This window comes from Brienomyrus brachyistius, chromosome 20 (assembly GCF_023856365.1).
Source record: "Brienomyrus brachyistius isolate T26 chromosome 20, BBRACH_0.4, whole genome shotgun sequence".
NCBI lineage: Eukaryota > Metazoa > Chordata > Actinopteri > Osteoglossiformes > Mormyridae > Brienomyrus > Brienomyrus brachyistius.
In genome coordinates, this window is record NC_064552.1 from 13392278 (window position 1) to 13417693 (window position 25416).

At 40.1% G+C, this 25416-nt stretch overlaps 1 long non-coding RNA gene across 4 annotated transcripts; it reads left to right on the plus strand.

Annotated features, from left to right (window-relative positions):
* The first annotated feature begins 1026 nt into the window (after positions 1-1026).
* On the plus strand, positions 1027-23912 carry LOC125715667 (uncharacterized). Of its 4 annotated transcripts, XR_007384140.1 has the most exons (6): positions 1027-1548; positions 9455-9541; positions 10776-10915; positions 11924-12012; positions 15878-16050; positions 16136-20955. It is a non-coding gene; the product is annotated as an uncharacterized LOC125715667 (long non-coding RNA). The 4 variants fall into 4 exon arrangements; XR_007384139.1 differs by lacking the exons at positions 9455-9541; positions 10776-10915; positions 11924-12012 and adding an exon at positions 22791-23912 and having other exon boundaries at positions 1032-1548; positions 16136-22269; XR_007384142.1 differs by lacking the exons at positions 9455-9541; positions 10776-10915; positions 11924-12012 and adding an exon at positions 22791-23912 and having other exon boundaries at positions 1234-1548; positions 16136-20182.
* Positions 23913-25416: the final 1504 nt, after the last annotated feature.

The following is a 25416-nucleotide window of genomic DNA, read 5'->3' on the forward strand; positions in this document are numbered from 1 at the left end:
TGTGCCGAAAATGAACTGTATGACTCGCCTGCTCGAAAATCAATTAAAATTAGCTTTGCGGTTTTTATTTGCAAAGTCCTTTAATCTGTCAGTGACGCTTATCAGCAAATGCTATCTAAATAGCTCCCTTTCATTGATTTATAGGAAATTTGAACACAGTGAGCTGATTGGTTTTCCATCTGGTCTGGCATTTTCTGTAGCTATGACTCAGTCGGACAGCATCGCCAAGACTGCGGTTACCGTGCCAAATTGAGCTGTTTTAAAAGCTGGAAATGTGCAGTTTTAGTTCTGTCTGCCTTAACTTTCCAGGTCGTAATCTGTGCTGTTTTATTTTAGGTTTTTTTATGGGTTATTTTCTGTTATGTTAACAATCAAATTTAGCATTATTTTCTTTTCGTTTCTTTTCTTTTTTTCAGGGAAAGCAGTTACTTACAGGCAGTGTGCAGCTCTGTGGGTTTGGGGTCTATGCTTGTGTCCAGGAGGCTGTGGGTTTGAATCCTACAGCCAGGTGAGTAATCATAGTGCTACTGGGCCCTTGAGCCAACAGCATATAAATTTTGCCAGAAACTTTAAGTTTAGTATCAGCACTTATTACAGAGGGATCAACTGTAAAATCTGCAGGTGCGCAACGGAATTATTAGAAATTTTAACGGTAGATTTTTTTTCTGATCGGTCTGAGAAATGAATTTGCTACAAAATCTACCTTGATCATTCCTACTACAAAATTAATTAATAACATAATAAATAGATTTATTTCATCTTTGTATTTTATTTTTATTCATTCTTCCTTCCATATAAAGTACCCCAACCCAGTGCATAAAGCAAAGGATACCCAGGACAGGGGATGTTTAATACTCTTACATACGCCTACAGTTTTGTAACATAATTAGAATTTAAGAAGGCATCACTGTGAGTTACACTACAGTAAGCTGGCAGGCCGGTTCCAACCAGAAAAAATGAAGACGGATGATGAATTATGAAGACAAAAGTAAGGCTAACAAGCTCCTTGGCAACAAGTGCCTTACCGCCCCTGTCTTTGTCAGCTGGTCGGATTGAAGTGGAGGAACATCAGATTTTTGAAAGTCCCAAAACGTATATTATTAACTCTGTATAACATTTCATTTTATAGCTGAAAAGCTCCTGATCAAATGTTGTAGAACTGACTTCATGTTATAAAAGGTAATACTGGACAAGCTGGACATATTTCAGATTCCGAGGCTCCTGATACGTGTCAACACCCTCGTCATAAGCTCACTTGTAGGCCTCACTGAACAGTTCCTCCGTTCTACAATTCGCCACGGACCTGACCAAAGTGGTGGAGCTGCTGAGTGCTGCAGTGTCTTGCTGCCCCCTGCAGGTGAGAGACGTCGCCACAGGCCCCGATGTGAGGCCACTCCAAGGGACATTCCAGATGTGTTGTGACTCGTGCACGTTTAAGGCTGGAAAGAATTTGGGCAACATCAGAGTAGATGACTGCCAAGTTCATTTTAAAGAGAGTTGTACGTTAGTGTCTTGCGTTGCTGACGATGAAACTTCAAGATTGATCTGGTGAGTCTTTTATGGGTCTTTCTCATAGTGTGAATATGTTCACAGATAATTCTTTGAAGGGGATTTGTTTGTTTAATAAACAAATAATTCTTCAGAAAATTGTTAGGCATAGATACTCCAAATTCAAATGTTCACATTTTCGGTCAGTCCCAAAAATGAGCCTGTTCCTTCAGCCTGAAGTGACACAGGAACACTCAGTCTGTAATTAGACATTAATCGGAGGGCAGGCAGTAATTATTTTTCATTTAGTCATTTCCTAACAACACTGTAACACCAAACACTCTGTGGGGAAAAAATTACAGGCAGTGCTATTTAAACGTACAAACAAAGGGCGCCGTTGACAGACGTGGGCTGCTTGGGAACGGGTAGCGGGCCAATTTTAAACGTTAAAAATGCCCTGCGAACCTGTGAAAAACGCATCAGAGAGAAGCTGACAGATTCCCAGAACTCGGACCCTGAAATGCGGGCCCCGGTTTTCCTGTAGGCTTAACCACAGGAACCCATCCCTGTAGCAAATTAGCGAATTATGAGTTTAATGTCTGCGGATTACATTACTGAGAGGATTACCGCAAAATGTTTTCCTGATTCCACCTTTTATTGGGTATTTATCTACTATAGCGTTACACATTTTTTCGTATCAGGTGAGTGGATGTTGCGGTATCTTGGCTCCAAGGATACTAGCTAACCACAATATATCTGCTGAATTATCAGTCTTTTTTTGTTTTTTTTCTTATATTTTTTTCTTGTTTTATTGTATATTTTTATTTTTCGAAAGGGGGCTTTAGGATGGGTGTAGCCATACGGGGTGGTTCTAATAATGACACAAAATTACGTGGGACAAAAGACCACCCTCTGAGAAGCATCAGCGTACCCCTTGCCAAGTTGCTCATGCTCTTAGCGGAAATGGATTCCCCAACCTGATGAGTATCAAAGGGGCTATAGACCCAGACTGTTATCACACCGTGCTGTACCAGGGTTTGGTTTCACCTGAGCCACCCGTGGCACAGAGCCAGCGAGGTCATTCCCATCATTGCCTCCCAGCTGTTGCACCTGAGTGTGGCCTCGTTAGTCTAACTGCTCTCAGGTGCTAACGATTTACACTGTTTAAACCCCTCCGCGGCTCGGAAACGCTGAGAACCGCTGCCTTTGAATGCCGGCTTTTCCATGTTTACGAAGCGCTCCGTTCTGCTTGGCGAGAGAATTCGAGCTGTAAATGTGGCCCAGCCTGTAACGGCACCGTGCTTAGAATTGCGTTTCGGTGCATTTAGCAATTTTTATCTGTAGCACTTCTACTGGTAGCCTGTACAGGATGTTCCCCCACCCTGTGCTGGGTGCAGTGCCAGCCAAAACGCATATGGAGCCATGAATACTCCCCCCTCTACCTACCACCCACCACCTCCATTGCATAGGTCTTAAGTTCCAGCACCGCAAAAGACACAAGTACCTTTAGGGATACAAGGACCATGCATCATCCAAGACAAAGTGAAATCGACCAGCTAAGTCAGCACCCCTCTGAGGACGGCGCCCTAGGCAGCAGCCTATGTCACCCCATGGATTGACCACCACTGGTCCGATGGTAGATCTTTGGTGACAAGTGCACCACTCCGCTCAGCATAGAATGCAGCTTTGCATGATGTGACATTCCTCACTTACGGATTCACAACAAATAACCGAAAGTCCAAATTGTAAATAGTACGATAAAAACACTAATACAATAAATATAAATTCAAAATCGTTACCCCAATAAAGTCCATTGTTCTTGTATCTTTTTAAAGTACTATCCACCATGCGCCTATGCGTTGCCTGAGGCTGTTATTCAGGGATTGTTAATCCCAGTCAGGGATGTCTAACTTTCCCACATCGTTGCCTGATTAATAACAGAGCGTAATGAGTGCTCTGGTTCTTGGCGAGGGGGCACTTTATGGTCTTAAATTCCCTTAACTATGCAACCAGGCTGTGCCAGTGCTAATTGTTCCCCGACTGCTACTAGAGTAGTTGGGCCAAGAAGCTAAACCAGATGAAAGCCTTTCTGTGCGCTTTTCGGATTTATCAACCGACGCTAACTCCAGCGCTAGGCTAGCAGCTCCATAAAGCCTTGTTTACATGCCTTTGCAGGTCCTCTGATTAAGAGCTAGCGGTGTGGAATTCCTGTACGCAGGAGAAAACAGTGAGATGAAGCTGGAAATCAGGATTACTAAAGAGTCACACAGTGATTAGCGTTGCCTCTTCATTCATGTTCCCAGGACCCTATGGTTCTGTTCAATTGTGAGTTAATTACCAAAAGTCAATCGACATATTTTCTGTGTTATATCCCCGCTCTGTAGTGTCCTAGACCCAGAATATGAATTAGAGTCGAAAAAGGAGTCTACTAATATCCTGACCCAGCGAGCAAACATGAAGGCTCTTCAGTTCATTCATCTCTAAGTCATCGGATTTGTTATTCTCTTTGAAACAGTCCAGGCAGCTTTCATCCAATTTTATACTCAAACAAAGCAAGCTCAACTTTTCCTCCAGGCCAAAAATGAAAGCACTTTAAAGGCACACAGTTTAGTATGAGAAAAAGTCTCTCTCAATATCTGTGTGTGCGCTTGTATGCGAATCTTTTCCCCTCCTGTACACTGCTGATCAGCTGTGGAAATATTACGAGTATCAACATGAGAAAGTAAGCCTGTAAATGAGGCAATGAAGCAGGTGCATTTGCATTGAGGTTGTTATGGAGAGCGGGATGGTGCCTCAGTTTTACTGGAATATAGAGTAATATTTACTACACCAAATCCAAAATGCATGTATTCCGGTTAACATTATTTAAAACATATTATATTGTCAATGAACATGCAGGACCCAGAAGCAGCTAGGATGGAAAGCAACGCATGTTATGGTCCTCCAGGTCCAAAGTCCTGCTTCACTATGCCAAAAAAATCATGCAGATCTAATCTGAATCAAACTTACTGATAAAGTAAAGTATTTTAAATTTTAAAACTTTACACTAATTTTAATTTAAGAGAAAATGAACACATATTTTAGATTCCTTCCATTCGTCTTTTATCCACTTGTCCTGGTCAGGGTCTGGACGGACGGGGGGGGGGGGGATGGGGGGTTGGAGCCTATCCCAGGCAGCATATGGCACCAGGCTGGGGTGTCAATCCATCGAAGATTTTCGATCCCCAAAATCCTTTTCTTGGTCAATTACAATAAGGCAATGAGATGTGCGAGGAGCCAACTGGATACCAAACTTGTATTTTTCATTCCATTAAACAAATGCCCTACTTGAAAGCCCCTGTTTATTTTTGAGTTAAGGGCAGGTAGATTATGGAAGCCTGCACTGATCCTGTTTTTTCCTCTAGGATGGGGTGATGTTCCTCTAGATCAGTGGTGATGCTAGACATGTGTTTCCTTCGCAAAAAAAAGAGCATGTATTGCGGGAGGTGGCGGAGGTTGGTCTCCACAATTGCATGTTTACACCCATACACAGCAAAACCAAAAGGAAACTTTGGCAGCAAGATCACTGAGCCATTAATGACAAAATTATTTGACTGCTGGGATCACAACTAGGTGTTTTGTTAAAAAAAAAAAAAAGACATTTTAAAGAGTGTCTTACACCCCCTGGATTTAATGGGCTTCTTGTTGGCTTTTTATGTGGCAAAATATTGGTGAGAGATGGAAAACTAGTGATTAAAAAACAAAAATATGCTGGAGACTTTCCAGATTTCCATAAGGTGAACCTCGTTAAATGTAGAGAAGCCTATAATCATTAAAACTCCATTAGGAAGCGTGCAATTTTGTGGAACTAAATAGCAGACAGTAATCAGAAGCAGATGATGCCAGCTGGGAAAGTGGGGGAAATTGTTGCGATCGGTAGAGAATCCATCACTAGCGACGGCAGTCATTCCCCACATCGCTTTTTTCTTTTTGCCGGTTTCATTTTCTTGTATTTACACAGATTGATACGGATGAAAGACAAATGGCTGAATAATCGGCCTAAGAAGCCATTTTTGTTCCTGTGCCCCAAGATTACATAAAGCGCTGTGAAAAGGAGCCCTCTGTAAGGCTACTGATTGAGCAGTGCCTTTCCTGGGGGATACAAAGTGTAAGCTGCCTGAGGTTTGCAACACTGGGACCAGTTACCATAGCAGGACATGGCCCCAAACTCTGTAGCTATGTAAACACCAGTATTGTTCTTATTTCAAAAAACATTTTTTTTTCCCTCATGCAACCTGGATATTATGAACCTACAGCCACAATCTCTTGGCAGAATTGCATTTACATGCACATTCAGGAATAATGTGCATTTGAGCCTATCAAACTATTTTTTCCCTCTTTATAATAGTTCGAAATCAACATAAAAACATCTAAAAAAAATAATTAAATCTAGGTTTTTTTAATTAAACATTAGTCGATATGACTATCCCAAAGCATCATTACATGATTTAAAGCAAATATTGTCATTTTATAATTAGAGAGTAAACATCATAATTTATGATTCCTAATACGTTATTAAGTTTAAGGATTGACACCAACCATACTCTGCTGTGTGGTCTGATCACCATGCCGGCTGTTTTTTCTTTCTCAACAAAATAACGTGTAACTTCTCAGAGGTGACTTCTGGTAATATCCCTTAAACGGTCTTTATGAAATACAGATTTTCCCAGCCTCATAAAGTGAACTTAAGGCCCTGAGCTACAGGGCCCATGTCTCACTCATGTTAAAAGGCAGCCATAGCAGCATTATTATGTGTAAAATGTCATTATTCATCTACAGAGGTATTCAGTCTCATCTACTAACATTGTTCCTGTAGCTACTCCTATAGCTACAGATCAGCATAAAGCTGAAGGGTTTTTTTGTTTTTTATTTTTGTTCAGATTTTTGTGGTTAGCTGAGACTTGTCGGTGCCTCTGGTCTCTACGTCAATCATCAGATTGTCTTTCAAGAGTTTAGAGGCATTACAAATATGTGCTTTTCACATATTATACATTTTCCGCTTCGTCGTCCTCACGCCGTCCATGCATGACTGAGTAATGCATTTTATCAGCGGCATGCTGAACGTTTTGTGGAGAGGTTAAATAAAAATGCCTTTTTTCATACGTAAAACTGTAATGACCGCAGTACTGTAGCTTTGAGGTCCCAAGCACCAAGCCCTATGAAACTTACATCACAAATTTCTGGTCAAATAGAATACCTGCAGTATGGTCAGTCCACGGTATAACTTCATGGCTGACCTCCTGAAAGGTAGCCTCAAGCACAGCACCAGGAAGACAATCCTGCTGCAGCCCCATAGCAGAGAGAAGAATCAGAGACTCCATGCAAACTCACCAGACGTGCGGAGGAACATCGAGAACGTGAAGCTGCAGGATAACTAACAGAAATTCACCATTTGTTATGGCACGATCTCCGTGGTTCACTATTAACGATAATGTCAGGAAGGTTTAGTTAAGGTAGGCTACCTTCAGAAGGGGCTTCAACACCAAGTCCTTCAAGTCAGGTGACCTTGAAATTCTCCTTTATTGTGACAAAAACTAAGATATATGATTATTATACTTATCACTGCATTGTATTCATAATTTGTGAGTGCAGCTCTGAGCGGTAAAACTGTGTTTAGCAGATAATGATCAGGCCAGCAGTTTTGTCAGTTAAATAATTACATATTATATAATCTAATATAATTATATTAAAATTGATTAAAATAATAAATATTATTATTATTATATCATTTACTATTCATTGTTAAATCAATTGACAGTTAGATAATTGATGTCAGCACCTAATGTTTACTTTTAACTCAATTCCCAAACAGTGGGCCTGTTTTTGTATCCTTGTGTGACCCAAATTACCTCAGTAAAATAAGCTAATGATTTAATTTGTTAATTGCTCTGGACAGAAGAATCTGCTGCATAAATATACACAACTAGCCACCCGGGATGGCAGTGTCAGTCAGACGGATAAAACGTAGCGGCAAACACTACACTGGGGACAGCTATCGCTATTCAGTGCCTAAGCAAACATAGCCCTTCGGTCAGAAACGTAGGCCTTTTTTGTTGATCTGCGCCAGCGGCTGCAGGTTTGCCAGCTAATATTTAGTTTTATCTTCATGCCTTAAATATGCTGTGCAGTTTGTGTACAGGCAGAAAAAAAGAACACTTACACACTCTGTTTAGTCGAGCTTCTGTATTTACCAATTCGAAAATATATCGGACAGTGCCAGCATCATTTATCGTAATATTGGGCAGGGTTTGACATACGCTTGTGTCGACATCGCTGAATAAAAACAGCGAACTCCGCGTCTTTTCTCTTGATAGTGATTGGGTGGTGCAACCGTAAGCAAAAATGCATTAGCTAACTTCTGTTGGCCATAATCATGGTGATCGTGCCACAGGCACAGGAAACAGGCCCCAATGCATACCGCAGGGAAGGGCGTAAAGCAATCAGCAGCTTCTTTTGGTGCATTTTACATGCGAGACATGAAAGGATTAACTAATGCTTAAAGGTGTCTTCACATGACAGAGAAACACAAGCAAATAGAAATACAATGGATTCAATTAATTGACAAAAAAAGTCTTGGAATGTATAGGACCAAAGAGGAAGGGAAAATAAGTCTGAGGTCAGGTGTGATATAAATGATAAATAAAATACAGATAATAACTGCTTTGTACTGAATGTGTTTATCATGAAGACATTTATCTTTTCTTTAAAAGGATGTCATACATTATCGTCGACTGAACACCCAGAAAAGTATACATGGCAAAAATTAACTTGGATATTGATAATCAGACAAGGCGAGCACATTTAGGTATTGGTTAGGAAACGTGGCATTTCATGCAAGCAGAATTGTAGCTGACAGTGATTAAAGTTGAAACTGCAGACACAAATGAGACTGTTTTCCATTGACAGCCATCACTGGCGCCACTGGGTGTGATTTGTCACATTTGGGTATGTTTTTTCCATCTAGTTCTGCATCGTAACATGGGTCAGCGCTTAGCGCACCCATCAGAACTCGAAGATTTACACTCCTCGCCCCGCTAACGACATCCGCCGCCGCCAGCTCGGAACCGTTCTGTTAACCCATCATAATGAGGAATTATCTCTCGTCTGCACCGTGCCGATCGCGCCCAGCATCGCCCTGCTGGTAGCATGCTGGCACTGCAGCTATTGACAGGCCAAATCAAATCCTTTCTATTGAGGCAAAGAATATTTAATCTCCCTAATTAGGACTGGCATTGATTTTCAGCGGCTTTAGCACATATTCCCAGGATTTTTGCGTTGTTTCGTTCTCAGGAGAGGCTTACTCTTTGTGTGCTTTAGGGAGCTACTTAACCGGCATTTACTAAATCTCCACTTGTATACTTACTGGGGTATATAAGAGTCTCTCAATTAGAGTCTCTGATGGCCACTTCAGCTGAAGACATTTTTGTTTTATTTCTTATCTATACCACCTGTACTATACTACGTGGTTTATAATGGTTTGTTTATTTTTTCTGGGTTGGTCTGTTATGCTGAGATTATTCTTTTTAAGATCAGATGCTATTATCAGATCAATAGCATTCTGCCTTATCTTATATCCGTGGTCTTGTCCGTTCATAAGTACGTGTTGATGGCAAATCTACGCGTATCTCAATGCTCCCCGTAACGAGGAGCTGTTATTCAGGCTGTGTTACCGTAACGACGTTCCCACAAACCTCTCCAGCGTTCGCTTGTTTGTTCGCCTCGTTCCTCAGGATTTACATGGCTGCGCCATAAAGGCCGTTCAGCTGCGCCGATCTACCGAACTGTCCGCCCGAAACGAGAGCACGAGGCTCTCCTAAGATTTCACGCCGCCACTTGCATGCTAATTCCAGACTTTCCTTGTCCGTTTCTTTTCCTTTCTGTTTTTTTTTTCTTTTACGCTGAGTTTAAACTTGGCCTTTCGCTTCAGGTTCGCGGGAAACCCGATCGGCTGACCGTCCCTGGTTTCCTGTGCGTTCGCCTAAGCCGAGACATTCAGGCTAAAGATGAATGGACTGTAAGTAATGGATTAAGCTCAGCCATTAATAATGAAGGGCGATATATTCCAAAAGGGAGGAGAGGCACTCCAGGCAGTTACCTGACCTTCCGTAGTAACGGTTTCCCATATCTAAACCCCTGGTGGTCTTGCTGTGAGTTGGGCTGGCAGGGGATGGTGTTGTGTAAACCGACTCCCCAATTCTCCTCGGCCCCTCTTCCTCATGTCGAGATGGGAAATCAAAGTAGCAGATCCCCGCTGCCGTGAGGATCGCCATACCGACGGGACCCAACGTCCCATTAAAACGCGATACTCAGGAACTATTCCCAAATCTGTCGGGGAGCCTCTGGGAATGTTCCGGCGTCTCGTGCCGGCAGTTTTCAAGCCCCGTTTGGCGACGAGATTGAAAGCGATGATTCCGTGTGTACAGTAAGTGGGCAGTAATTCAGCCGGGGGGGTTGAAGAGCCGACAGCTGATATTTCGTTAGCTTGGTGCTAAGCAGGGAAAGCCAGACAACCCCTGTCAGCCCCCCAATCCCCCTACCCTGGTTAGACTATTAAAGTATTAATGTCCCATCTTGCTATTTTCCGTAACTGGCTGTGATTTACAATAGGGTTAGTTTCTTATACTTGTTATAAATATTCATTCATTATTTAAATAATGGCAATGTCTGAATACCACTTTAAATATGCATATATCAGAAATATCACATAAACAAAACAGGAAAAATTAAATGTTGCAGTGCAGCTATATATATATATATATTTGTGTGTGTGTGTGTGTATATATATGTATGTATATATATATATATATATATATATATATATATATATATATATATATACACACACACACACAAATATATATATAAATAAAATATAGATATAGATATATATTCATTTATATATTCATTTGCCCATTTTTAATTAACATTTAAGTGACGAGAATATGAAGCCTATCACACAAAGAACAGAGTACAAGGACCAGTGCAGATGAATTCACTGTCAAAGGAAATAAGCATAATAATTCCTCTCTCCTTATGTCCTAAGAGCTCTATGCAGCAGCAGTGTGGTTGTACCTTCCAGGACCTGTGGTTAGATGTGGGCTCTTTTTTTCGCTGCTTAGCACCTGCATGTGTTACATCAGGACATCCCTGAACTAGCAGGTCACAGCTTCAAATGCCTTCATTCAGCATTGTGAAATAAGTAATCCTGGGCCTGCCCATGTGCTTAATGAAGCTCTGTTTAACCCTAGAGACCTGGAGGGGCAGGGGGTCGACGAGGCAGTTCTCCTGCGTTGTGAGATGGAGGCCTTTCTAGAACACAGAACATCTCTGAAGAAAATCCGTTTCCTGTGTTTAACTCTGGGAGTGTGTGTGCAGAGACTCTGTGGAGGTAATCGGTCAGAAAGATTGTTTCCGCTGTCAGAAAAAAAACTAACATTATGGTCAAACAGAAGTAACCTCTGTTAATTTTAACACAAATATCTAGGTCACATTTGGTACATACTTTACAATTAAAATATATATGAAATAGAAAGAATTTATATCTTTCTGGTATTATCTTGAGTCAAATTGCATTTAAGTCAGCAGGCTTATCGCAAACTGTACTGGATTTGCAGCTCAGAAGATGGATGGATGGATATTTTACATATTTGATTTGAAAAGACTTTAAAAAATATTTATTTTTAATACATTTTTTGTTTGGATTAGGTAATTATGATCATTTGAAGAATGAATATTTTTTATTTAATAATAAGAAATTTACATGTAGCCCAGGTGAAACCACAGCACCAGTGACTAAATCTTACACTTAATCTCCATTGAAGTGAGAATAAAAAATGGAAAAAATGACAAAAAAAGATATCGGTTCTGTGGGGACTGCAGTTTAACAAAGTTCTTTTAACATGCTCATGACTACTGTCTTCATAGGTACTGTAATTTGGACGTATAATGAAGAGCCATTTTAAAAAGGCAATATTTTGATGAATATTTTGAGATATTTATTTAAGGGGCAGCTGCCAGCATGTCATTTTGGCGTTTATCTTGCCTGGCTTTCATGTTGGGCTGCATTTAAATAAATATGGAAAATGGCCTGAACTTAAAATCACAAGCAGATGAGCCGGACCCCTGAAAATCACACTTCCTTTAAAGTCTGGCAAGGTGGATATTAATGTGAGCTGTAATTGATGCTGACTGGCACTTGTGTTTGTGCTTTGGGTGATATCAATTAGGAGAATTCAGGAAACAGTGAAAAATTATCTTTAGAAAATAGTTTGACTCATTGGCAGGATCTTCGTTATGCAGGAACGCTCCAGGAATAGAATGTGTCCTAATGCATACTGCAGTGTTTCTATCTGATTATAGGGCTTTTGTTTTTTTCCCGCTTCTTACGTTCACCTAGGCATCGCAGGCCATCTGTTTGGGGAAGCAAACCAGCTCCAGAAGTTTGGAACGTTCTGAAACGAGCCTTCGGCGTCCAGCAATCAGGCAGTTTGTAGAAACAAATTCCTCGCTTGTAGTAACACTCAGGAAACGAAACTGACTTTTTTATGGTGTCGCCCGCGAAAGGAAAAAAGAAAAATAGCCAGATAATTACGGAATAGCGAAATGCAAGGAAATGGCTGGTGAAATGCGAGCGAATTAAAGACGTCAAAGGTTATTCAATCGGGGGGGAAAAACAAATACCACAACAAAACCAAAATTTGTTATCTTGCAGTGCTGTTCCTGAGGTAAATTAAAAATAGTATCAGACAAAAACAGGCAACAGACTACAGACCATCCCCTGGTTAAGAACATCTATGAACAACTCGTACTTACCAATGAACTGCCGTAAAGTCTATTATATTTAAAATTTATGATAAATTCGATGCTTCGTTGAGACGAATACATGATTAACTTTGTGATGCTCATAAAAACATTGAGATTCATTGGCTCAAGGGATAGTACAGTACCATAAGTGGTTAGTTTAATTGTTATTATTATTATTTATTGTTGTTGTTGTTGATCCGACTTAATTACACTATAGACTTAAAAACAGACTTAGAGAATGGAAATTGTTGGTAGCCTGGGTACTGTCTTTATTTAACGACTATAGTACACTTAAATAAATTAAAACTTATGGAAATAGCTTGTTTTACAACCTAGTGAAACTTGTCTGCTGCATGGCACTATGGGAAAAAGGAAACTTTATTCTAAAAATACATTCAGAAATATCAATTAAATGGAGAGGGATGAAGAAAATAAGATTTGCTTGTGTACCACGTGTAACGCTTCCATAATACTCCGGCGTGTGCTCTGGGCTACTTATAATTGTCAAGTTGATGGATTAAAGGTAATTAAAAACTGACATGTAAATACGGGTGTCTAACTAAAGCACACACCTTACATAATTAACATCGAAGGGATCAGACTTCAGAGGCTATTAAGAGTCACGCATACAACGCGTGCTGTCAATTAATGCAATTACCACATGAGAAATGTCTTGGCATTAGCATCTAACAATCATGTCAGCCCTTACACAAATGCAGCATTAATACTGCTTCTAATTAAAGCAAATTAAGCTTATTGTGCCTTATATCCTTTGTCCTATGTTAGCTTTCTGTTCCGATCTCTTATGTTAGACGGGTCGGTGCCGACCCATGTATTAAATCTGCAATAAAATACCCTCAAAACAATTATTTATCATCCAATTTGTTTCTTACCTCTTGGTTACCTTGTTAAGCTTCCTTATCCATGAAATGATTAGTTTCAGTATTTTTGGTGTGACTTTCTGAACCTTTTTTTTGACAGCATACCTCTCGTTTTCAGAAAACCTCAAGAGAATTATATAAATAAACTGAATTGGTCTTATCTTGCTTTTATGTGGTGCTTTTATGCATTTTAAACTTACAAATGGGTCGGTGCCGACCCGAACATGACAGGAAGGACATCCTGGCTGCCCATCAACTCTTAACAAGTTTACGTTAAGGTGTATAACTGCGTAAGTATGAATTATACTCTCTGCACCAGGGTAATTTTCGATATTTCAAGAAGAATACAATATCTATTTACAAGGAATGTACAGTTTAGATAAAGCTTAGATACATACATTTTTGAGAAAGTATGGTTTGACGGCCCCTGGGGCAGTTAAGGGTTTTGCCTATGGCCCCATTGGTGGAATCGCTCAGCCAATCCAGAGATTCAAACCAGTAACCTTCAAAATCACCGGCACGACATCCCAGCCCACTGATCCACACTGTGTATGACACTCATGGCATCCCCTTCCAGGCTGTCTTTACATGTTGCAGGTTTAAGTAGAACCAGCAGAATCTCGAGCAGTGTTAACGTTCTGTGGGGTCACGGTGGGGTCAGCGGCACGGTGTAAATTTCGATGTGGGAACAGTCTGCTTTAGCCCTCTGTGCCTGGCTGCTTTGTGACTAGTTTTTCCATTATCTTCCCGCTGCCTTTAATATGCTCACTAACTGTGTTATGTTTCTGTGCTGCTTGACAGCGCTCACAAAATTAAATTCACAGTTTGGTTGCTCACTCAAATACATAGTTTCCTCTGGCTTTCTTTGTGCAAAGGCAAACCAAGATGAGGAAGACATAATTTCTTCCAGATCTGTGTGTACACATGTGCACAATATCTGTCTGGCTTCACTTCAAACAAGTGTAAAACTAAAAATAACTAGGGCCAGCATGCAACAGGCAGATTGGACTGCGTGTTTCACATTATTCCCCATGATTGCACAACTTATCATGCTATTGTCAAAACCATGCTGTTATTTGTTATTTTCTGTTATGGGATGTTCGGGAATTCACTCTGGACATGTTCTCCGTAACACATATATCAAATTATTGCGTGGTTGGTGTGTCTCAAAGTTGCATAACTCATGAGTTAATGCAACCGCACTGTGCCAGCTTCAGCCAATTTTTACAGAAACCCTAAATTAGCAATTTAGATTTCCTGAAAAGTTTAATTTCCTAAGACCAAGTGGTCCCAGTTGTTAAGCATTTTACAAAGCGCTCTTTATTCGCAGCTAACACCAATGTTAGCGACCCAAGTTTTCAGCTATTAAGAACGTTATATTTCATAAAATCCACACCACCTCCGCCGGACGGAGATTATAGGCAGGGCACTTTGACAAATGGAAGGTTTATCCAGCTCTTGAGTTTAATTCAAGTTTTCCTGTATTTTACAGTAGTCAGTCGACACATGGAAAATTTCTTACTATATAAATGAAACACTGAATATATTCTGAAAATACTGTATCAGATCAGATGCACAGAGCTGTGCAGCCCTCAGTCGAAAGCCAACAAAAAAATGGCAAGACTATGGGTCAGTAATGTGAATATGAAATATGTTCAGCACATTTTATTTATTATTTCTGATCCTTCTCGTGCAGAAGTTCCAGCTGTTGTATATACGCTGTATATACAACGGTAACAGAGGAATGCTATTCCATGCTAAACTCAGTGATGGGTCTTTGTCTTCATTTGTGATTCTGTGCTTTGTTCTGTACATCCCAAACAACATCACACATGAAAAATCAGTAAACAAACGTATTGTGTTATATAATCAAATATATTTAATGGGATAAATATGGAGGAGATTCATAAGAAAGATTTTTGGTGCAAGATTCCTTTTTCAGTTTGCTGCCCATAAAAATTCTAATATAGTCAATGGACAATGTTTATAAGAATTAGGGCAAAAAAAAAATTAAATCTGTATGCCAGATTGCAACAGTTAATAGCATAATGAATGCTTGTCTTTAAATCATATTTTGCTTTTTATGATATTAACTCATTTATTATATTATAGTGACAAAGAAAATCTTGGTAATTTATTCTTATATTTCACATTTCATGTTTGTAAGAAACAGTATTTATGATAAAATGTTAAAAGATATCTATAATAAAGTGGTAAAGGGTATCTACAACAAAATGTTAAAACATATCCATAATAAAATGGTAAAAGATATACATGATAAAATTGTAAAAGATATACATGATAAAACTGTAAAAGATATCCATAATAAAATGGTAAAATATACACATGATAAAATGGTAAAAGATATCCATAATAAAATGGTAAAAGATATACACGATAAAATGGTAAAAGATATCCATAATAAAATGGTAAAAGATATACATGATAAAATGGTAAAGGATATCCATAATAAAATGGTAAAAGATATACATGATAAAATGGTAAAAGATATCTATAACAAAATGGCAAAAGATATGTATAATAAATTACATTGTGTACCTTCTGGTGCACATGTCTCTGTGACAGTAAATGCTGTTCTCTCTTGGTTGAGTGCATGTAAAAATATCTCATCAGAGCTGATTGTCGGACTCCCTTTTTTCTCTTAGGATTTGGGTAAAAGCTGAGGTTCAGAGGCGGGTTTAGACGGTGGGGCCTTTTGCAGGGTGAAACACGGGGCCCCAACACCTGAATGCAATTCCTCAGATTGCTGATGATATAAGCAGAGCATTTTCATGCCAGAGGAAACGTGATCCCACCAGCTGGCCCAGCTCTACGTCAGGTCAGAAAATCCATCCATCTGTTTGGTGTCCCCAGCGACGGCACATGGGGCGTCGTGAACCTGACTTTGGAGTGTTTTCTTCTAGGTAGTGCTGTGGGGCGACAGGGCAGCACTGGATGGGGGACACTGAAGGTGGCCTAAGTTGGCCTCCCCCCCTCAGCTCCATCCCCATCCTGCCCGAGAGGCTGGGGTAGCCGGCGTCCCATAACGTCTGTTATGATGATGCAGCTGGCAGGGACATAGGAGAGAAATGCCAGAAGGTGCCACTGTGGCAGTGAGGTGGAGAGATCAAGAGGCTGAGAAGGAGACCTCACACTTCTGTGGACTTCAACACTGTGGTCTTTAAAGGGACGCTTTATATCGATGCAGCATATCCCTTTAATACCTATTAGAATACTAGTGTTTCGCTTTAAAACCTCAGTTATTTGTATACTATATGCCCATAAGAATGCATGTTAGCGTGTCCCTTTAAAACCTCAGTATTTTATATACTATATACCCATAAGAATGCATGTTAGTGTAACCCTTGAGTACCTCAATAAGGTGAATAGATTTTTAATAATACCGCCCTGAATTCTAAATTGATGGTGATTAAGCTTAACTCTGAACCACAGTGGTGGCAATAACTTGGAGTGCAAACAATATCCAAACAAACACAACCTTTAGGCTGAAATTGTGACAACTTAGAAACACATTTAGAAACACATTCATAACAAATAATAATGGATTCATAAAGCATTATAAACATGGCTATAAATATTTATCAAAAGGCATAACACATAGCCCTGGTTATTATGCATTATGAATGCTCTATGAAGCACTCAACTATAATGCACTATAGATATATTCATAAGAAGTATAGTTGTTGGTATATGCATTGGGGATGCTTTGTACTGCATTATAAAGGTATCTATATTGCATTATAGATGAGAGCTTCATAAAGCATTATAATGTTTAATACACATGGCTATAATGTGTTATGCCTTTTTATAAATATTTATAGTCATGTGTTTAAAGCTTTAAGAATGCATTACAATGCATGATGAATGTGTTTATAAATTACCATATAAGTTACCAAAAGAACAATTAATTTTCTTTTCTTTGTGAACAGACCTTCAGCCTGTTGTAGGACTGCAATAGATAAATATTACAGAACCATAAATATGGAAAATGCTGTAAAAATACCAGAAGTACAGTGACCAGGTGCAAACTTGGCTGTCACCAGCCTTACCCAGAACATATTTTGGTTTACATGCCTTTTTGTTGGTTTTATAATTAAAACAAAGTACATCTTGCAGCATTTTCGTGAGCACAGGATGAATGAATCTTTGATAAGCTATCATATAAAAGAAAAGATAATTCCACGTTTATAGAGCCGATTTGAGCCAAATGATGTCTTATTTGTAAATGTAGTTTAGCAATCTTCAATGACTGGGGTTTATACTCACTGTCATTGCACGTGGCACGTTGCTCTGTTGCCTGCCCGCCCATCCCAAACTACGTGTTTTGTGTCAACAAGATGGATCCGCTGACATTTCCTTTGAATTAAGCCTATGACAAGTGTGTCTCTTCTTCTGTGGAGCCGGTTTCACTTATGCAAGCCATGTGCTGTGAGCAGGGGAATCGAAACATCATAAGAAAGCAAACAATCCCAAACATCAGCCCCCATAATGGGATTTTCTGAGGTTCTCTGTTTACCCCGCTTTGTGTAATACATCATTACTTAATGCTCTGCACATATATACTGTGGTTTTCTTTTGCCGGTTTCTTAGTCGGCTTTAATCAGATTTGTACGGCCTTTGAAAAGAATGGCAAATTATCAAAAAGCTAAGTACAGTGCAGTGGACGGGTGTTTTATTCTGTCTGCAGATTTATGGAGTAAACAATCTCTACAGCGGTCCTGCTATGACATGCAGGGAATAAGCGAAGTCACATGGTCGGCCTTTGCCCTTTTTCTCTCTTCAACAGCCTGAACTCCAAGCCATGAATATTTTTTAGTATGGGAGAGCAGGAAAAATTGCTACATGGATTGTCTAGATTTGCCAAGGGAGCTGCTGCCTCACGCTTCCAGGGGTGTCAGTTCTAATGCACCTCCCTCTCTTTCTCTCCGCAGACTTTGGATATCCTCCCTTTCTCTCTGGCATTCCTCCAGAAACTTTGATTCCCTCCCACAATCTGAAGAGATTCGGTTCAGGCAAACTAATGACTTGATTTAACCCATGTTTCTGATAGTGAGTATGTATGTTTGTTTGTCTGTCTGTCTGTCTGTGTTTGTGTGTGTGTGTGTGTGTGAGGGAGAGAGAGAGAGAGAGAGAGAGAGGTGTCCTACCCAGGATTCACTCCAGCTCCCCACAGGCTCCAAATAACAACTTTAACCGAACAAGCATTTCAAAACAAGGAGAGACAGACTGACACTTATCCCACCAATACTTTAAAAACAAGGAAACTGAACACCTGTACTTCTTATGTCTCAGCCTGCGAACTGAAACTGTATCTTGCAAAGAAATGCTTACTTGAGGGGAACAGTACTATCCGAGCTATCAGCGACCATTATCCGTTTCCAAGTACTTTTCTCAAGGGTCCAACAGCAGAAACATTCTTATGGATCAACTCAGCGAACTATGGATTCCAAGATTACAAATCTGCATCCTTACATATAAATGTTCTGATCCGATATTTTGTGCTAGTATTAAGTATGACTGTACAAAATAATTATCCGAAACACAGCCTGAAAGTGTGCGTACAAAAATGGGGGGGCGCAGAGAGAGGTACATAGGGTTGGGGAGAGGGCCAGTCGCACTCGACTGCGCCGCGGTCGGAGCAGCCCGAGTATCTGTTTCACATTAAATTCACGATGTGCCCGAAGGCACTGCTACGTGAACATATAACTTACCCATGTAATTGTGCCAAATGAATCCTAGAAGATGCAATGGGATACCAGAGATGTGCGTGTCGCGCTCCTTGTGTGTTCCTGTAAAAGAAAGGCTCATTAATTACAATGTGCTGTTGCAACATTTCACTAATGCACCATTAATTATGCAGCTTTTATGTATCATATAAGCTGGTATTGGCTAACATATTGGCCTGTAGAAGTTTGGATCACATGTGTATAAATTATGTAGAGTAACTGGATTCCATTTACAAATATATAAGATCTTTTTGCCGTATTTTAAATGATTATGCTGAATTAGTCTTTGCGAAATCCATATGTGGTCTCTGGCAGGATGGCTACATGAGCATCGCTTTTGTCCTCAAACATCTCTTCGGGGGCAGTGCAGTCATTACTGGTTTACCTTAATCTTCACCACCGGCTCACTTAATTGACATAATCAGTTAAATAAATCAATGAGATATTGATTAGCCAAACATGGAATACTAGTGGTCGAGTTGTCAAATGCATGGGTATATAGGATAGTTTCTGCAAATACCAGGGTGAATTTCAGAGAGGTTTTGAAGGAACTTTGACAAATATAATGTCATTGTTTTACAAGAACATGAAGATCATTTAAACACAGTTTTCTTTGGTGGCCTGAGACTTTTGCACAGAACTATAAAGCATTCCCAAAGTCGTAAAACAAAGAGAATTACATTCTGTTTCAGCGGTCGGAGCAGCTCGAGACATTCCTAAAATCTTGAGCTCTCATTTTCTACAGTACCTATGAGTAATTTGTCATTTATGTCAATGAAGTAGGTGACAGGTTTCTATGAGCCTGCAAGAAGAATTATGTCTGTATTTTCATTTAGCCTTTTACCCACCCACCTTCAGATTTTAAGAATTATTAAACAATTTGTGTATAAAATTTGTTCACCCGGGGAATGGGGTGGAAAAATTACTATCCATCCATTTTCTGTACCTGCCTGTCCTGTACAGGGTCACAGGCGTCCAGAGCCTATACTGGAGGCTACAGGTGCAAGGCAGGGAACAACCCAGGATGTGGCGTCAACCCATCGCAGGGTACACTCACCATTCACACCTACAGGCAATTTGGCAGCTCCAATTCACCTCAGCATATTTTTGGACTATGGGGGTGGAAACTGGAGTACCCGAAGGAAACCCCACGACATCACAGGAAGAACATGCAAAGTCCACACACATGGAATCATGGCGGAGGCTCAAACCCGAGTCCCAGAGGTGTGAGGCAAGAGTGCTAACCACCGGTCATACAAAACGAGTTAAAGTTAGTGATGTGTTTCAGCTGGATTAAGCAGATACTCTTGTGCTCTACTCTTTGGGGAAAGATTTCTATTAGATGGTGCAACATTACTGGTGGGAATCGTTAATATTCAGGTAGGGTGAAGAGCAGGAGTTTGAAAGACCTACAGCTCACAACTGGACGTGCTCCAAGACATTACCAGTCTTACCTGTGGTTGGCCAGGACAGCTGTAGCAGGACATTTAGAAAACTGACTTGTTAGGAAAGATGGAGTCTTAGGATGGAACCAAGCTGAAAGTCTCTAAGCTTTTACATGAGACAACCTATTCTTCTGTCAGTGTTTGTTGCTGGAAAATGCAGGGCTGTGATCTTAATTCTTCACCCTTGTCATCAATGGGTGTGGCTTAATTAGCCAGCTAATCTAGTTAAAATAGTATCTGTATACTTCTAGTCAAATAGTGCAGTTTTGTGGCAGTAGGTTTGATAGATTAATTGAAGCCAGTTATATATCAAATTCTATTAAAGGATTTGAAGGTATTAAATATCCCAAAGAGCAAGATTAAAGACTTTAGGTCTTTTCTCTTTTTTTCTGTTTCATAATTGCATGCAATTATTGTTTTCTTTGGTTTGTTTGAGTCTCCTACGGTCTTCATGCACTTCGTTACCAGAAAATCCCAAGTTTTCCTAGAAAGGATTTTCCTGTACTGCTTTGTCAGTAAACCAACCAATAAACATGCGCATTCGATCAACAAGGGTTAAATTAATTTAGAATCGATTTCGACGATAGTGTGTGTTTCACCTGCGGAACAATGTACGATTCACTCTGCGATGACATTCAGCACATGCAGGGCAGATTGAATGTCCGTCTGCGTGTGTGAGCAGCCCCAGCGCCGCGGGACTTGCACATTCCCGCTTAGACCGCCGGACCCTTGTTTCTCCTTCCTGTTACTCATACATTTCCCTGAGCGTTTGTCCCTCAGCACACATCTCTCAGTTTGAATTACAGATTTCTCATGTTATCTAGCAGGGGAAGCGCAAACCACAAAGTCTGAAAGGTGCCTTGCTCTGACCTGAGGCATTCCTCTGACTAAAGAGGCTTAAAGGTTACAGGCTGACAAATGCTCTTAGCTCAATTCCCCCCCCCCCCCCCCCCAAACCCACAGCATCCTGAAAGGGCCTCCTGTCCCTTTCCCTAGCGAATCACTCCCTCATTTGCGTGTTGTCTTTGCAGTAACACGTCGCTCCATTTTCTCCAGGCTTTTGCACCTGTTGGGTGTCAGAGCCGAGATAATCGAGGGAAGCTCACCTGGAGGCTATCGGAGCAGAAGGAATCGGAGGGGGTGGGGGGGGGGTATGTAAACATCGTTTGCCTGGTGGAGACGTCTTGACACGTCCCAAGCTGTCAAACGAAAAATTGTTCACTCCAGCGCTTTGAGAAAAGCCCCGTGGTTGACTGATTTCTTTCACTGTTCGATGTCTTGTTGAACTGGAATTTAATGAGTTCATTTTTGCACGATGAATTTTTGTACGATCAACCTAAAAAAGGGAATATAGAGAATTATTCAGAAAGAATTTGTCGGCAATTTACTGTAGCTGGAGATATTTTACATTTGAAAAAGCAGCACAGGGATCTCGCGCACAAAGGAATATGCATTTCCTATTGCTAAACAGACATGAATATTTATTTGCTTATTGGGTGATTTATGCAAAGCAAGACTGTATTCCATCCACCCCCATTTAACACGGTGAATGCATTGTAGTGAAGTACCTTTTTTAAAAGAAAAAACCATGCAGAGACCTGCTTGAACTTTCGTACAATGTTGCCTGCTGTCCTTGTTGGATTATTGATAAAGGTTTTGCATTCATTTTCTCAGCATTTTCTCAGTTTGGTCAGAAACTGAGAAATCACAATCAGATGGTGCCTAGGGCAATTGGGGCTTAACGACCCGATGGTGAAATCACTCTGCTGACCCTGGGATGTGAACCAGCGTCCTTCTCTTCATAGCATCCTAACCCAAAGAGCCACACGATGCTGCTTAAAAAGCTCTAAAGTTTTCAGTCAAAAAGTTAAGAAAAGTTCAAATGTTCAGATATGGATTCTCTCATCCACATTCCACTCATAGAAAAAGACAAGTGTGCAGATTATAAGCTCTATCTAGAGGCAGCCAACAGCCACCTCTCAGACAGCCTGATGGGATTCCTGCACTCTGTCATCCCATTTCTATGCAGCAGATTTTTATGTTATTGCACAAACTAACAAGCTACTGTCAGATCTTAACTCTTAATGTGTCCTATATTTTCTGAAAGGATTTTGCCAGCAAATAACAGGCTTTAGGTCACAAATACTAACAATTGCTCGCAATTTGCACAAACAAAAATGTCTATTTATTATCCGATTTGGTATACATGCATAAAATCACTGATAGTCTTAGGACATTGCATTTTAGAGCTGCAATCATCCGTTATCTGTCTGTTATTTGTCCTTGGCATGTGTAGATAACGCTTATCAATGCACGTCTTTTGAAATATGTCTGCTGCTGACGCACCTTCTGTTTTCCATATCCGTCCCCTGCATTTTTTTTGCCAGGCCACGGTTGACTGTTGTTCAGAGTGCGGAAAATGACTTCGGAGGCGAATGAAGTGCCGCGCATGCTGTCACAATGTGATATTGAGTTCAACGTGGGGCAAATTGAGTGTAATCAAGTGGAACTTTACACGAGTCTCCTTGCTGTGCCAATCAAGCTGAAAAATACGCTCGTGGAGCGACTGTCAACCGGTGTGTGTCCCCCAAGTGCCATCTCTACCAGAAACGTGTAATATTAGCTCGGCTTCAGCGGGATGAAGAACAAGCAAATGATTGATAACCGATGAACGGGATGGAAATGGCTTTGCACCCAACGCAGATGCCCAGCAGACTGCAGTGACAATAGAGCATTCGCCCCAACACATACAAAGAAAAGAAAAACACCGAGAATCAGAGAGATCAATCAATTAATCAATTATAAATTATTCCTGTCTCACACAGAACAAGTTTAAAAACAAGCTGTCATAACAAGCTGTATGAGGATTATATAGACAAAAACAAATATTACCACAGTCAATATAAGTAAAAACTGAAAACTCTGTCTGGTTGACTGAGTGTGTAAACAATTGTATATATGTCTAAATAACAATCCCCCTAAAAAAGAGGGAAAAAAATCAATTTTACTAGAAGAAAATAGAAAACAATTCAGACCCCTGTCAAATTCTGAGTTTGGATTTTTCTCAATGCTTACAGGAGAGTGAGAAACACAGACATAGATGGAATGGTAATGACAGGCGATGCAAATTACTGACTACAGCCTTGAGTAATGCACAAATGCACTTGCAATCTTTCAGTCATGCTCAGTCACTCTTCAGTTGCCCGGGAGGTCATCTCGACCTACCCCAAGTCAGATACGAGGTACTGGAGTGATTCAGACTTCACACAAATTTGCTCCTGGAAACTGTCAATACGAAGCAAATCTCGTCTTGTCTGCGGAAAACGTGGCACTCACCAGTACACGATATGAAATTTGATAATCATACAAAATCTGGTGTTAAAAATGTAAAAAAATCGAACTAAATAATATGTTGCGATTGAGATCCCATATTGATGAAACACTTTATCATGTTAGTCATTATTATAACTATTCATTTCTTTTTAAAAGAATAAATTTTATGAGAATGATGCTTATTTTCTTACAGTTCCTTCAGTTAACTGAGCTACTTTAATTGTTTTTATTATTAGAATTACAAAAGTCATTTTCATTATAAATATATGCAGCAGAGTGATTTTTCCAGAAACATCAGGCTGTGCTTCAGAGCTCAGGGTGGACAGAAGGATGGACAATAATCGATAAAGTCTTGCGAGTTAACAAACACGGCACTTAAAGTGGATTTCTGTGTTCGGTCATTCAGATAACGGAAACCAGTAGCTCAGTATGTTGACAAACATATTTCGTCCGGGAGAGAATCGCGAATAAAACACTTCTCAAGACGTTCATTTTGGCAACTTATTCAATATTTTTCTTTCAAGCTAAAAAGTGCGAAAATATTTTTTAAAGTTAAAAAAGAAGGTGACCCTTTTTTTTCAAGGTTAAGTCACAGAATCAGAGTGTGGTGTTAAAGGAGTGAATCTTAAACTGTGTTCCATTCGGGAGCGGAAACAGAGCCCAGATGGCGTATAAAAGACCGAATGGAACCAAAGTGGATTCCCGTGATTTATCCGTCCAGTAGCATTTGTGCCGTTAGCCAACATGAATTTTATTATTAACACGAATCTTTTTTTTCTCCTCACAGTTTATTTTCTATCCAGCAGATTGTGTTTCTTTAAGATTCAACAAAAAGAAAAAAAAAAAAAACATATCTCATTTTTAAGTTAAATATGGTTTGACGTAGCGCTATGCGTGTGTTGGCCTTTCTCTTATTACACCCGTTGTTTTTGTTCTCCTCTGAAAGTACAGAACTTTAGGAAATGTGTGCGTAACAAGCAGCGATACACAGTGGCCCATTACATAAACGCTGATGTTCTTCAGTGAGGGGGGGCCTCACTTGAGGCTTGGGGGTCACCTATGATAAGAAGGTGGGCAGCTCAAATCCCATGGTCAACCAAATAATAACAGTATCACTCAGAAATTGAATAAGGTTAACTATGCCCCTCCCCCATTTTTTTTTTTATTCTGGGGGTGCTGGAAAAACTGCAAACTCTGGGCTTTAACCCTAAGCTATATGCACCTATCCCTCAGAGGAGACCAAGATGGGATATGTAAGCACAGAAGAATTCCCATGTGCTTGTACCAAGCATATAAATTTGGGTGTGGACAGTAGGAACATGTACCTACCAAAACTGTGAGAGTACCATGTGAGTTCAGGGCTATTTGCTCCTTACCAGTGCTGAAACTAAACCTACACCCTTGACTTGCACAAGTAGCAAATTAAACAATTGTTTGAACACTGAAGAATAACGTAGCCCCAAAATTCCAAGTACAAACCCTTTAATGTCTAGTTTTTAAATTCAATTTTAAATGGAATACCACAAGAAATATGCCAGTTTTGGATAAAAAAAATACAAATTCAGTATGAATTCATGAGCTTAATGTCAGTGTATAGAAATACAAGTAACTAACCAGATGGCTGAAGTCAAACTTAATCTCCCTTGGTGCGTTATCTTTATGGAAGCGCCCACATGAAGC